The 10,378-nt window shown below is 57.5% G+C and overlaps 1 protein-coding gene across 10 annotated transcripts in view; it reads right to left on the bottom strand.

The window, feature by feature from the left end:
• Positions 1-10,378, bottom strand: part of Rap1gap (RAP1 GTPase activating protein) — a 61,982-nt gene that overhangs the window by 39,476 nt on the left and 12,128 nt on the right. Inside the window, exons 1-2 of one of the 10 annotated variants that reach the window (XR_008720564.1) lie at positions 6,200-6,249; positions 4,319-4,354 (exon numbers count right to left, since the gene is read on the bottom strand). The exons of 8 other annotated variants lie outside the window; for them this stretch is intronic. The gene's annotated coding sequence lies outside the window, so the exon portion shown is untranslated. Of the gene's footprint in view, positions 1-4,318; positions 4,355-6,199; positions 6,250-10,378 lie in introns of those variants that run through there. One more of the 10 variants, XR_008720566.1, reaches the window with a different exon arrangement.

Raw genomic sequence — 10,378 nt, 5'->3', positions numbered from 1 at the left:
TAGATAGATAGATAGATAGATAGATAGATAGATAGATAGATAGATAGATAGATGTAATGAAAAATTTTTAAAAGAAGGGATGATGGTTCAACCGAGGCACAAGGGTCTCAAGAGACCGGTGAAGGCACTGAAAGAGAGGTGTGCTTTTCTCACAAGGTCCCGAGAAACTCCCGGCACTCCAAGGGGTCACAAGCCAATGAGGCCAGCCCTCACCAAGTGCGTGGCTACAAGACGCCCTTCTGTGGCTCTTCCACCTCCAAAGACTCCAGGAGGTCTGTAGCCTCTGAGATTCCACGAAGCCAGGCAGCCAAGACTCACAGGCAGCACCCGCACAGGTTGGTGGCTGACACAGTGAACCTCTCATCGTACCTGCAGAGCCCACTCAGCCTCTCCCAACCTCAGAGCCACCTCTGACCTCGTGCTCCCTCAGCTCTCCAGCCACCTGGCTCCTCACTGTTCACGAGACATAGTGAGATCCTTTCTGCCTCAGGACCTTTGCACCTGCTGCTCTCTGGATACGCCAGCTCTTCTCGTGGCCGGTTCCACCCCTTCCTCCAGTTCAAGTGTAAACACTAGATCTCCTAAAAACTTCTCAGGGCTTGCTCTCCCTGCCTCAGCTTCCTCCTGGCCCACGAACAATGCATGGCTCACAGAGTCACTGGGACAAAACAGTTCATCCATCTGTGTCAAGGGCGGCGGGGCACAGCCTAGAGCAGCTAGCCTCCTCCTTCACTTGTGAGCCTGCTTGTGATTCCAGAGAGAGGCAGAGGTGGCTTCTGTCAGCTTACAATCCTTCTGCCCTATTCATTTCTCAAACGAGGGGACCAAGGCCCAGAGAAGTACGGCCAGCCCTGGCCTGTCTCATGTTTCACTGACTCCAGCACCTGGAACCCTGCCTGCACACAGTAGGTGCTTAGCAGTCCCTGCAAACTCCTCACACACAGTAGGTGTTCAATGGTTGCTGCTGATTCTCACTTCTTGGAAACCTATGCACACACAGTAGGTGCACAATAGTTGCTTGAGACTGAGTGGATACATGGTAAATAATTCATTACAGCTCCATTCCTTGATGGTTCCAGACAGCCAGGTGTGTGTGTGTGTGTGTGTGTGTACCTCAGACTACATCAGCCACCTCTGTTTGTCTAGGTCTAGAAACTCAGGTCCCTCTCAGAAGTGGCTGCTGGGATGTGTTTTACCCCTTGGCCAGTGGGATTCCTCACTCTAGCTGAGCTGGAAGAGATGGTGGCACTGCCTTGGCCGGTCCAGCCTTGGTTTTTGCACCACAAGGTCCTGCCCAGAGCCGGGAGCAGGTGTGGGCTCAGGAGGCAGCTGCTGGCTCCTGGCCTGGGCTCTGCCAGCTGCCCGCCAGGGGCCTACCCGCCAGATGCATAATAGATGAGGAGGCCCAGCGGGCTGGGCTTGCTTGGCATTTCAGAACTGCTAATGAGGCCAGCCCTGTGCCTCCTGCGGCAGTGCTAGGCCCCAAGCCTGGCTGACTGATGGCTGAGGGGAGCCACCGGGGACAAGGGCCACCACGCAAGCCCACCTCTCAAGGCTGTTGGAGCTGGCAGGTCCCGTTTACCAATCTCTGCCTGCCTGCCCTGGCTCAGCCACTTGCCCTCTGAGTCTACTCTGGAATAAAATAAGCTAAGCGAAACACCTGGCCCCGGGCCTGGCCACACCATTAAGGGGACACATCCTGGTGGCAAGTGAGCCCTCCCACACTCAGCGCTGACTCCCATTTGGGGGTTATTTGGGGCCACTTCCCAGAGTCCCTACAGCAAGATTCATGTTTCCATAGTTTCCCTGCTCTACCAATCAATGTTCCCTCTCCAGCAAGAGAAGGGGCCAGATTCAAATCCAGCCCCAACCAGCTGCAAGACCTTTGCCATCCTCAGGCTAAATTGTGGCCTGTGAAATGGAGGTCTACTACTCTCAGGCCTGGCTTCATGACTGACCAAGGCACCCTGTTGGCTGGGCCCTGCCTCTGCTCCCAAGGCCTCTAGTCTTCAGGGCAAATCAACTGCTTTTCCCACAGTTCTTCCCAGAAACCCCTGCCTTCAGCATGTCCGCCAGCTGCCCCTATACCTTTTATCCTCCTGCCTCTGTCTGGACGCCCCATAAAAGCCCAGTCCCTATACCAGGACAGCAGGCATCCTTAGGGCCTCAGAGGCGGAGCCATGACTCCAATCCAAGATATCCACCCGGGGAACTTGGCTGGGTGCAGTAGCTCCAGAATTGACAAGTATTCAAAGTCCAGCCTCTGAGGGACTTCAGGATAGCCTGCTCAGAGGGGCCCAGAGCCTGCCTCACACTTCAGAGCCACACGGACGGGGTCAACAGCACAGGCGTTGCCTTATAGGGACTTCCAACTCAACCAACGTGTTGGGGTTCTGAGTGGGGACTGACCTGCCCAAGGTCCCCCAGCTAGAACATGGCAGAGGCGGATCCCACCCACACCTGTCAGCCTTCCCCAGCCTCTTTCTTTCTGCGAACCGGGTGGGGGGGAACAATCAGTAACTCGAGATAAACAGGCGGGCGTTCTAGGGAGAGGGAGGCGTGATGTAGGATCAGAAAAGAACTCCCTCCCCTGCCGCCCAGCAGCCGAGAAAGGTGTCTGGTGGAGGCACGCTGGGATGGCAAGGGAGACATATGACCAAAAACATCATGGTGGTTCTAGTCAAGAGTCCCAAGATGCAGGCCGTGTGCGAAATAAACACCAGCTAAGAGAGGAAGGCGGAGGTGGCCCACAGGTGTCAGGAGATCATGACTTGCGGGAAGGCTGTCATACACCAGCGTAGGCTAGGACCAGGTGTGTGGTGAGGAGGGGTAGGTGGGGCACACCAGAACAGCAGCCCAAGCGACCGAAGGGGCAGGACAGGGAATTGTGGGTAACCGGTGCATCCTGAGGATTCAAGATCCTTACTTCCCAGAGGCTTGTAAAAAGCCACACAGCCAGTCACTTCCTCTCAGCCAGGGGCCCTGTCTCCAGCTCTTGTCTGTGTCAGACTTGCTCCTCTGCCCCCCAATAGAACCTCCTTGAAGTCTTGGAGATCCCTGTTCAGAGCTGGAGGCAGATCTGGGCCTGGAGGCAGCTGCTGGTTCCTATCAGGTTCCCATATGGGTTCTCCATCAGGTCAAAGTTCAAATCCCAACTCTGTGTGATCTTGGGCAAGTCACTTGTCCGCTCTTTGTTTCACCCGAATATAATTAGATTTAACAGTCCTAAAGTCAGAGGTGTGGTCAGGATGTGTTAATGCACAACCAAGTGTCTGACGGTCACAGCAGCTACTTGACAAAGGGCAGTTATTGGTGACTGAAGCCTTGAAAGAGAGCCGCCCTCCTCACCCCTGTTTGCCCCTCCCCACTCCTCCTCTGCTCCGGCCATCGCACATCATTCTGACTCGGCAGAGCATCAAAAGTAAAGCTCAGAAAGGGTGAGCCACCGGCCCCCAGCTGCACAGCTGGCAACAAAGGGAAGTGAGAAAGACACCCCAGGGCTCAGCCTGGACACCTGTGTGCCTCCGGCCCAGCTTCCCAGGGCCCTGGGCCCACTGGTGCTGGTTAGGAACCTGGCAGCAGTTGGAGCGCCGTGGGGTGTGCAGACCCCAGGAAGCCCCTTCCTGCAGGGGCAGGAATCTAGAAGAGCTGGAGCCACCAGGGAGCTCCCACCGGAGGGGAGGCTTCTGCAGGAACAGCTGGCAGGGCCATGTCATGTGGGTGCCAGGGAAGCCGGGAGGCGCCCGCCCGTGGGGCATCGGGCACCCGGTGCTGTGTGAACCTCGAGGTGAGGCCACACCTCCACCCACTGCCTGGCGCCTCTCGGTGTTGGGGAAGCTGCCGATGCCACCTCCTCCAGAGAGAGGGCGGCCTCAGACCCAGGAAACAGCTTCAGGGCTGGGTATGAATGGGACTAGAGGATTTGGGGGTCAGTGAAAAGGCAGGACCTCTCCTGCCCAGCTTGGGGGCACACCAGGGCAAGGGCTGGAGAGTGGGAATGAAAGGGAATATCAGGTTTGCACACCTGAGCCCCCCAACCCCACACTATTAGACATGTATCTGTACCCTTATTTCCTGGATGAGAATGCTGAGGTTCAGAGAGATAGAAAAGCACCGATGAGTGCCCAGCCAGCATGAGCTGAGGTCTGACTCCAAGGCTGTGGGGAGAATATGTAGGTTCTAGCGAAAAGGTTTCCCTCTACCTTCCTGGAGGGGCTATAGGTCTGATTTGTGATTAGAAGGGGTGGGAAAGGACTGGGGGTCCCCCCCAGGAGCAGCCAAGGCAGCGCAGGTGCTCCTGAGGGTCCTCGGTACTCACCACACACTCTGTCGGGGGGAGAAGGATTTGTCCACCCTGAAACACAGCAAGTGGACAGCCCGTGAGGGGACATCCTTCATGGCCTCACAGGGCACACCAGACCCTTTCTGCTCCATCCTGCCCCCTGGTGGTCCTGATAAAGGAGCCTGATGCCCTCAAAATCCCAGGGGTGAGCAGGTAAGGTTAGTTTAGACACCGGGGAAGGTGGGCGGGGGCTATGCTAGGAAGAAAGAGAGGTAGGGCTGGGGTCCGGGGCTCAGGGAAGCAGGGAACTTGAGTGTTGGGAGGGGTGGAGCCAGAAGTGGTTCTGAGGCAAGCAGAGTAGGGTCAGGGCAAAGCTGCAGGTGTCCAGACAGGCTGGAGATGTGCTCAGTGTCTACAGCTTACGGCAGAATCTTGTGCGGTCTCCTAGTCTCACATCCCTGTCCCACCTCATATCCACCCAGGAGCCAATCACCTGGGGACCCGAGTGATCCTCCCCTCCCCTCAACTCACACCCCTGCCCTTCCCTGATTTCATGGGCACCCCCAGACTGCATTCCCCATGTCCTGTAGGCCCAGCCTGTAGGAAATGGGTGGGCATGGCCTTGCCCGGCTTCTTGCCCTGTGTTCCCTGAGAGGGCACCTTGAGGCGAGGGGGGGGAAGGGGGCACTGGGGCTCCGCCCTCCTTCCTAGTGGGGGACCACAGGACCGGGCAGCTGTTGGGAAAACAAACAGTTCCTGCCTTTCGCCTGAGGCAAGCAGGGAGCATAGAGCAAGGAAAAGGCTGAGTGGCAGTGGCTGGGGGTGAGGCACTAAGCTAGGGGGCGTGGTGGATCCTTTTGGGGAGAAAGTGAGCCCGAGAAGGCCAAGACCCACCCAAGGTCACAAAGCAGACCCTGTCCTCACCTTCTGGGCTGCCCCTGGATGCCATGACCAGGAAGCCCCACCCAGCCTCGGCTCCTGGCTTCACTTGACAACTAGGGTCTCCCTGTCAAAAGATGCCTCTCTGTCTGCCCACCCTGTGCCTCTGCAGGTCTCCGTCTGAGCCGGAAGAAAGCACGTTGGTTGGTTGGGACGGCTCCTCCACACAGGTCACAGGGCCCTGACTGTTCCCCACACACCACACCAAAGCCGAACGGTGTCCCTCTGGCTAAGGTCACAGAGCCCCTCAGCTGCCCAGGAAAGGCCCTGGGCCCGGCTGCGTGTAGCCCATCTCCCTCTCATTTGCCAAATCTTTCTGCTACTAGCAAATCCCATCCCACCTCTGCACCCCTCAGGGGCGGATGCAGAGGTGGGAGGTGAGGCACCCTCAGGGGGCGAGGAGGTGAGCTGCCCTGAGATGGACCACCTACCGCTCTGCCCCAGGCTGAGCCTCCAGGTCGAGCAGGAAGCATATAGAGGGTTCTGCTTTCCTACGGTGAGATGGTCAAAGCAGGAAGTGGCTACTACTGACGGCTCCTAGGGACCAACTTCCGAGGCCTCAGAGGGATGGCGGGAGGCAAAGTGGAGGTCCCTGAAGGGGCTTCTGAGACTGTCTACCCCACCACACGCACCTAGCCCTCACCACCCAGTTTCTCTCTCTCTCTCTCCTCTCTCTCTCTCTCTCTCTCTCTCTCTCTCTCTCTCTCTCACACACACACACACACAGGCATCCTCCACACTCTCACATGCATGTTCATAGACACTGCAATCCACACTTACTCTCACCCCCCACGCGTGCACGTGAACACCCAACAGAGCACGCGGGAGCTCACGAGCCCTGAGCACGACTTGGGCGATCGCAGCCTCCGCATCCCTCCCCACCGTGGGGCGGGGGCGGGGGCGGGAGCGGGAGGGTGTCACCGCACCCAAGCAAGACCCCGGGTGCGCACACGCACTCGCACACGCGGGCGCACCTACCCTCCATAGGCGCCGAAGGTGAAGCTGCGCTTCCGGCCGCTCATGGTTGTCGTCGCTGCTGCCCGCTGCCTGCCCAGCGCGGGGTCACCTTGGCAACGCTGCCCCGGCCGGGACCGTGTGCGCCCCGGGCCGCCCGCCAGCTGAGGCGCAGAAAGGGCCGCTTGTTCGCTCTGGGCCGCGGGGCTTTCTGAGAGCGCCACCCCCACGCCGCCACCCGGCCCCATCCGCAGAGCCACCTCCAGTCCTCCCCGGGGACGGACGCCAAGTGTGTCCCACAGGAAAAGTTGGATCGGCCTGGCCGCCGGGGCGGTGAAAAGCTGAGTTCATGCGGAGACTATGCACAGCCCCTCAGCCTCTGGGCCGATTGCCCTGCCGCCCCGGACCAATACCGTTCTTCAGGTCAGAGAATGAGGTACCTTCCTGCTGTCCCCGCAAGGCCCATTCAGGACCCTCCGTAACTCCCGTGTGAGGAGTAGCAAAGAGAGGGGAGGTTTGGAAATACACCTAGCCCAGGATCCCTCATGCATTCCCCTTTGGAGACAAATAGGGTTGAATCCTAAAATCCTGTCATACGCTCACTCAACAGACACAGCAGCTCTGCCCTGCTCATCCAGCTGGCCTAGAGCACCGCTCTGACACTTATAGAGAAATCATGTGACAGCGGGACACGCACCCTGTTCTCAGGACTCTCTGCTCCCCCTCCTGCAATGACCCCTCAGCCCTGCCCAGGGCGCCCCCAGGAGCTTTGAGTGTTTCTATGGAGCTGTCTGCTTAGGAGCAAGGCCAGGTGGTGAGGAGTCTCAGAGGCTTTTTTGTAACTGAGGTTGGCCGAGGCTAGCCCCTTCATCTCTTGGGAAATGACTGCTGGATTCCAGTTTGCTTCCCCCAAACAGGGCTGGAGAGGGCTGGGCAGGGCTGGGCAGAGCAAGGCAGAGCAGGGCTGGGCAGGGCTCACGGTGAACAGACAAGGAGGGCCCTGCAGCATTCAGAGCTGATTGAGGTGGCCGAGAGCTCTCACCTTTCCAGCTTTGAGGAGGCTCTGGCTCCCTCCTGGCCCTCTTGGCAGGGTGCTGAGATCGGGGTTGGGAGTTGAGGCGACTGCGTTGGACCCCAGACTCTGCTGCAGAGGACCCTCCTCTGTTAAAAGCGGCCATGTATGGGGCAGGCAGGGGGGCTGGATTCTGGGGAGGGGTGAGTCGGCGTGAGTCTGGGAGCACAGCAGTCACCTCTGAGAAGAGAACAAGGTCCTCCCCTTCTGTGCTGCCACAGAAGGTTCCAGGCAGTATGTGTGGTGGGGGCTGCCCCGGCCCTAGGCTCCCTCAGGACTCCAGCCCTGACTGAACTACCCGCTGGGGCACGGGCCTCAGCCTCCTAGGCTCACTGAGGGGGCTGATCGCAGAGTGGGTTCTGAACGCGCAGTTGGCAGGGTGGCCAAGGAACCGCCAACATGCCAAGTTTCCCAGCTGGGCCTGGCCCCAGGGAGGCCCTCCTGGTGCTGGGACAGAGGGCCCTTGAGACGGACCACGGGGGCTGCAGGGTTCCCACCAAAGACAAAGAACCCAGTGTGGGCTCCAGCCTCCGCGCTCTGCCCAACTGCAGCTGCCTGGCTGGCAGGAGATGGGGGTGGGATGGCCAGCGAAGGTCATGTTCTCTCGACTTCACAGGCGGCTGTGGCGGGCACTCCACGGCCAGCAGCCGTTCAATGAACCCTCTTGGTCTACAAGGCTACCTGTAAGAGTACGCTCATCCCAGAAAGGAGGCTGAAGAAGGACGGCCAAGGACAGGGAATAGGAAGGCCTGCACTTCCATCCTTAGGGTTCCAACCCAGCTCTCTCCTCTGTTGGCTGTATGACTTAGGGCAAGGCGCTTAACCTTTCCCGCCTGTGCCTCAGGTTTTTCATCTGGGAAGCCGGGCCAGTAATGAAGGTGCTAATTATTCAAACGGGTTGGCGGCACATGAATTAAACTGCCGATCGTAAAGTACCAGGGACCTGGACCCTACACCACACAGCTTGTGTGTGTGTGTGTGTGTGTGTTTTAAGCAAAATCTTCATTGAAGCATCACTCGGGGAGAGGCTTAACTGGATGAGTTTTCCATTCTACCAGGGTAGCAAAGATTTACTAGGAAACTAACTGGCCACCCAGATGGAGACGCAGGGTGGCACAGCTATGAGAGAGAATGGGCCAGGTGTGGTAACCACGCCTGTAAACCCAGCACTCGGGAGGCAGAGAGAAACGGATCTCTGTTAGTTCAAGGCCAGCCTGGTCTGTAGAACCAGTTCCAGGCCAGCCAACTCTACATAGTGAGACCCTGTCTCAAATAAACAAAATAATAGAACCAGGCATTGTGGGGCACGTCTCCTCCACATGTCTCAAAAAAAAAAAAAAAAGTGTGCGGTGGGGGTGGGCACTGTTGGAGAAATTGCTCAGTGGTTAGAGCACTGGCTGCTTTTGCAGAGGCCCCTGGTTCTGTTCCCAGCACCCACATGCTGTCTCACTCGCCTCTGTAACTCCAGTTCCAGGGGCTACAAAGCCCTCCTCTGGCCTCTTCGGGTGCTAGGTTGTATATGGTACATGTGTGTACGTACATACATACATAATTACATACATACACACACACAGGCAAAACACTCACACACGTAAAATAGTAATAAAACCTTAAAATAGCATTGAAGACAGAATGAGGCAGATCTGTGTGAGCACATAGAAGAGACTCCAAGACAGACACACAGAGAGACAGCAGATCAAGGGAGCCATCCTGAAGCAGGCCTCCACAGACCACCGAGACAGGGAGCGCACTACCCCCCCCTCCGTCGGCACAGAGTGGGTGCTCCCAGGCCTGCACTCCTCGGGAATCCTGGCTACGCCTGTGGGAGTCCCCTTTCTTCGGTCTCTCGCCTAGAAAAGGAAGCCACAGACTGGGGGTGGGACTCCGCTGGCAGGGTGCTTGCCCAGCCTCCATGGAACTCTAGGTTTAGTCTCCTGCACGGACTGAAACCAGGAATTTTGGGCCCATATGTGAACCACACCTTTAGTCCCAGAATTCAAGAGCCAGAGGCAGGCAGATCTCTGTGAGTTCAAGGCCAGCCTGGTCTACGTGGCCAATTCCAGTCCAGCCAATACTACATAGAGACCCTGTCTCACTAAACAAACCAACAGACAAATAAATAAAGCAAGAGTCAGGCACGGTAGCACACACCGCTAATTTCAGTACTAGAGAGGCAGAGGCGAGCGAATCAGAAACTCAAGGTCGCCCTCAGCTACTGGAGACCCCATCTCAAAGGAGAAATGGAGCCAGGCTGCTCTCTAGGGGTCAGCCCCCTTCTGGGAAGAACCCCTCTCCTTTTGGCCTCCTGAGTCTGCACCCAAGTTAATTGAAGCATGCCAAACCTGGGGAAGAAGGGAAGGTTGCAGGGGTGGAGAGCGTGCCTTTCCCAAGCTCACCCCAGGCTGACCTCTGAACACCCTTCTCACCTGCTTCTGACATTCTTTTCCCAGCCCTCAGTGGTGAACCAGAAAAAAGAGCAAAGGGAAGACCCCAAGCTGGCTTTCACATGCTGCCTGTGGGGTCTTGCCAGGGTCCTTCAACCACCTCCTTCCCTCTCAAGCTATTTTCATGCAGGGATATGCCCAGGACCTCCCAGGCAGGAGACATGGCAGGCCTGGGCTCCCTGCCCCGGTCTTGGCAGCTCCCGAGTGGCTTGGCTGGGATCTGTTTCCTCCCTGGGCTTGGGTTTGCTCATGTGTTAATCAATCTCCCTCACACATGCACTCTGATCTGCCAGGCTGAAGGCCTAACACTGGCGAAGAACGCTTGCCTAGAAAGAATTCCACCAACCGAAGAAGCGCCTTTATCCTTCTATAAGCCCGGCTACACCCATCCCGTCCCAGGAGCAGTGATTTCTAAGCTCTAAGATGTCCTGGGTCAGGTGGTATCTCCTGGGCCAGGTGTGGTTCAGCTCATACCCTCTCCAAACGGCTGCTGTCCAGGTTCCGGCGGCCAAACATTGCCATAGCACACGCCCTGGAGGACCCGAGGACAGACAAGCTTTCCTAGGTCCACATACACTTAAACTTGCTCAGAGCACACACGCAGGTGTCTAATTTGTGCCTAGCCTATCACGGGGAGCCCTGCTCACATAGAAGTCAGCTTGCGTGCACACGCACGTGCAAAGGTCA

This window comes from Psammomys obesus, unplaced genomic scaffold, assembly GCF_907164565.1.
Source record: "Psammomys obesus unplaced genomic scaffold, mPsaObe1.curated_primary_1811, whole genome shotgun sequence".
NCBI lineage: Eukaryota > Metazoa > Chordata > Mammalia > Rodentia > Muridae > Psammomys > Psammomys obesus.
This window is presented reverse-complemented; position numbering and strand designations above follow the sequence as displayed.